We start from the raw sequence: 4,196 nt of genomic DNA on the forward strand, positions 1-4,196 counted from the left end.
CCTTGGGCAGTATATTTTAATTTTTTGAATCCCCTTAGAGAATATCCTAGATCCGCCACTACTTTTGATTGTTACACCCCGTATCTTCGAAAAAGCACTTATCAAATTTGAAACATAAGTACGTTGAGTTATGGTTAAGTAAACCCACTTTGGAATATAAGGAGCAAGCATTAGTAAGTATATTTAATGATTGAAGGATGTATATAAGCTATACCGGAAGGTTTTATAAGGAAATGAGTGGAAGAAATGGAGTAGTACGACTTTGGAGAAAGGATGGGTAAAGTTTCGTGTGAAAATTTTGGTCAACTTGAGGGAAGAAGGGAAGAATATATCTTAGCATATGAAGCGTTTTGAAGTGAACCAAAAGCCTAAAATGAAGTTCGTCGAGTCTAGTTTCCAATGCAACAAACCGTTCATCGATAGGACTTCGGAGTAGAGAATTATGGATGTTACAAGTTCGAGCTTCGACAAAAGTAGAAACGTGTGCTACATAAAGATAGACTTGCTAAATACGTTACGCAAAATTGCTACAGTGATTCGACTCGAATTTGACCCTTATATAAAGGGTAATAACCCCCTTTTTCATCAGATTTTGCTCAGAAAATTCTAGAAAAATAGTTGAGGGTGTGAGAATATCAAAAAGTGAGCAATTTTCAAGTGGTGGAATGTTAGTTTAGATTCGGATAGCGCGTGGTTGTGATTGTAGTCTTATTTTTGCGGTGAATTTTGACTTGGATTGGAAGCGGATATCAGAGATATTGCTACTTCAACAAGAGTAAGGTATGGATCTCTTTCTATTTACGCTAATACCGATTCATTCACGAAGATAGAGTGGTTAAATAATTGTATAGTAAGTGGGTTAGTTACGGAAGTTGAAAAATAGCGTGTGGGCTATTTTATGGTATATATTAGTGTTGGAAATGAGGTTATTGATATTGGTATTGTTGTTGTTGTTGGTTTTTGAATTGAGGTTTTGGGCTAGGCATATAAACAGAGGAGATGCTGCCAAAATTTCGGCAGATTCTAGAAAGATTTATTTGAAGGCTTAGGATAAGTATATAACAATGGACCTAATCATAGTATGAATGGAATTATATGTAGACTTGCGGGCTCGGACGGATAAGCGTAGGTAGTTGGAGGCTGAACAAGTATGTTAAGTCTCGTCCCTTTCTTTCAAAGGCATGATTCCTATGATATGATTTCATAAATGTTTCCGTAACCTTCTTGTTTTCAAAAGCTAAAAATCCATGGTTCTTAAAGCTTCTCATGATGTCGAGGATAAGAATGATTTTATGATGGTGACAACGATAATGATGATTTTGACAACGATAATGATGATTTTGTGTTTTAAGAACTCAAGTTTATGATTTCAAAGCGAATATGAGAATGTGGAGCTACTTCTAGATTTTCTCAATTTTATTCATTGATGATGACTCTACTTCTAAAGGCTCCACAGTGTATGTAAAGTTATCCCTTCTTTCTTTTTGGGATGAATTACATAAAATGAGCGAACGACGAACGTACATGACTCCAATGAACTCTAGTTCTCAGTAGTGCTTGACATGACAGTTGCCTTTGATTCTCAAGTGTTGGCTCATTCTGAGTATTCTATTGAGTCTCAGATTTAGTTGTATATGGTTGCTCCTGATATTCTATTCGTGCATAACGTTATTACATCATTTCACTGAGTCCCGGGCCGGGTACGTATTTGTGCACAGTTTCATTGCATTGTTCACCGAGTCCCTCACTAGAGGGTCGGGTACGGTATATATATGATTATTTCACCGAGTCCCTCACTAGAGGGCCGGGTATTGTATATATATGATTGTTTCACCGAGTCCCTCACTAGAGGGCCGGGTACGGTATATATATGATTATTTCACCGAGTCCCTCACTAGAGGGTCGGGTACGGTATATATATGATTATTTCACCGAGTCCCTCACTAGAGGGCCGGGTACGGTATATATATGATCATTTCATCGAGTCCCTCACTAGAGGGCCGGGTACGGTATATTATATAGATGTGCATGACTCTCATCTCATAAGGCACAGGTGCATTGGTATCTTTGATCATCATACTTGTCTCCTGTCATCTTTTACTCAGTCATGATCTTCTTTATTGTACTTCATGCTTTACATACTCGATATATTTTTCATTCGACCCCTTTTTCTTCGGGGGTTGTGTTTCATGCCCGCAGTACGGATACTCGGTGTGGTGATCCTCCGGCTTAGGACTACTAATCGAGCCTGTTTGGAGAGCATTGTTCGAAAGTTTGAGTCATTTTGGTACGGATCTTTTTGATATCAACTTATGCATATTCAGGGGTACGACGAGGCCCTGTACCGCCATGTTTTACTAGTATGCTCGCAGAGGTCTGTAGACATGTGCGGGTTGTGTATATGCGGTTTGGCCACCTATACAGATGTAGTTCATTTTGGATATTCCCGTGTATAGTGGTAGCCTTGTCGGCTTGCATATTTTTGTCACAACCCAAACCGATGAGCAGTGACGGAAGTTTGACCTCTAACGACCAAACACCCCAATTCTCATAACTGAATCTTACTAAGCATCAAGGGCCCATAATGGCATAAACTAATCTCATAAAAGGGGAACACCAAGACCCTGCACAATCTGCATATAAGTATAAACATGCTGAAGAACGGTGCAAGCCAACTAGGCTGCTACATATACTGTACATAAAAGAATAGGAGCCGACAAGGTTACATCATCTGACTACTACATCCAACCGTTCTGCCGACCTCTAGTGGAATGAAAGGCAGAGAAAGGACGGGACGGGGCCCCGTCATACCCATCTATATACATCTCAAAAAGATGGCTACCAAAATTGTAACACCGCAACTCGGATCGAATGGAGTGCACCGATCTCTATCGGATAAGGGTCCTACTCGAGGCCGGACCACCTCCGTTCTACCGTACCGCGGGCATGAATGCAGCCCCACGAGCAATAGGGAGTCAATACGGATAATTTACTGAATATGTAGGGCATAAAGACAACAAGTATGAACATCTATATAGAAATCATGAATAAGATCTGACTCATAAGCTGAAATGACTATACGCATATGAACTAGTATACGTCGCAATCGACCGAATCTATATGTCGGAAAGTATAGACATGCATATATATATATATATATATATATATAGTAGGTACATGCCTCATTGTCACGTCACGGAGCCACACCTTCACCCCCCCGTCAAGCGTGCCTTTCTCACGCATATATCCCAATATCATAGGCCACTTACCCCCGTCGGTGGACCGCGTAATATCATAGGCCACACCTTCACCCCCTGTCAAGTCCGCCTTTGACTCGTGCCCTAGAGAACTGAAAGTGAATGCATAGCACAAGTAAAACTGAATAACAGGATTCTCAAACAATGTAATGACAATTGGCCTCTCGTGGGCCTTATTGAACTCGTTCTACTAGGATAGGAAATTACATGATCTATATATGGGGAAACACCATAGCCGGGATATGGAAACATTAAAACTGTATTTCTCTTATTGCTTACAAGAATAGAGTAATATGGAAACTCTCTGACTCGCTTATTGGTTCATACCATAGGATCATGCCAAGTGGAAGAAAGGAGAAGCCTTAACATACCTTGACGTATATCAAATCGCCCAACTTCTACCTCGTGAACTTGTAAGTCTACAATTAAGATAACATAAGTCTTAATTAGGCTATTGCCTTGCTTACTAATCATCCTCAAGCACATATAAATCTTAACGAACTATAGACAACCATCCCCTTTATAAGCTTACAACTCTTCAACTTCTTGTTCGGTCCAATATCAACTACAATACCCAAAAATACAATGATAACAACTATACATATCAAAATACATGAAAATCCATCCCTAATCATTTCTTAAAATAGCATCATGTCACTACCTAGCCCTTCATCAATCTATCACTCTCACAAATACCTTCTCTTTACCTAGAATCACTAAAACTCTCGGTAGTCAACTTAAATACAAAGGTAGGTGTTACACCTTGAAAATTTCCCCTTAAGCGTACAGTGAATAGACTAATGAGGGTTACGATGTATACGAGGTTTGGACAAGTAAGAACTAGTATGTGATGATGCTAATTAAGAATTTCAAAGGCATTAGACTTGAGGAAAGAAAGTTGTTAAGAGAAGCGAGACTTAAGTTAGTGTATCAGATGAG

This window comes from Lycium ferocissimum, chromosome 9 (assembly GCF_029784015.1).
Source record: "Lycium ferocissimum isolate CSIRO_LF1 chromosome 9, AGI_CSIRO_Lferr_CH_V1, whole genome shotgun sequence".
Classification (NCBI taxonomy): domain Eukaryota; kingdom Viridiplantae; phylum Streptophyta; class Magnoliopsida; order Solanales; family Solanaceae; genus Lycium; species Lycium ferocissimum.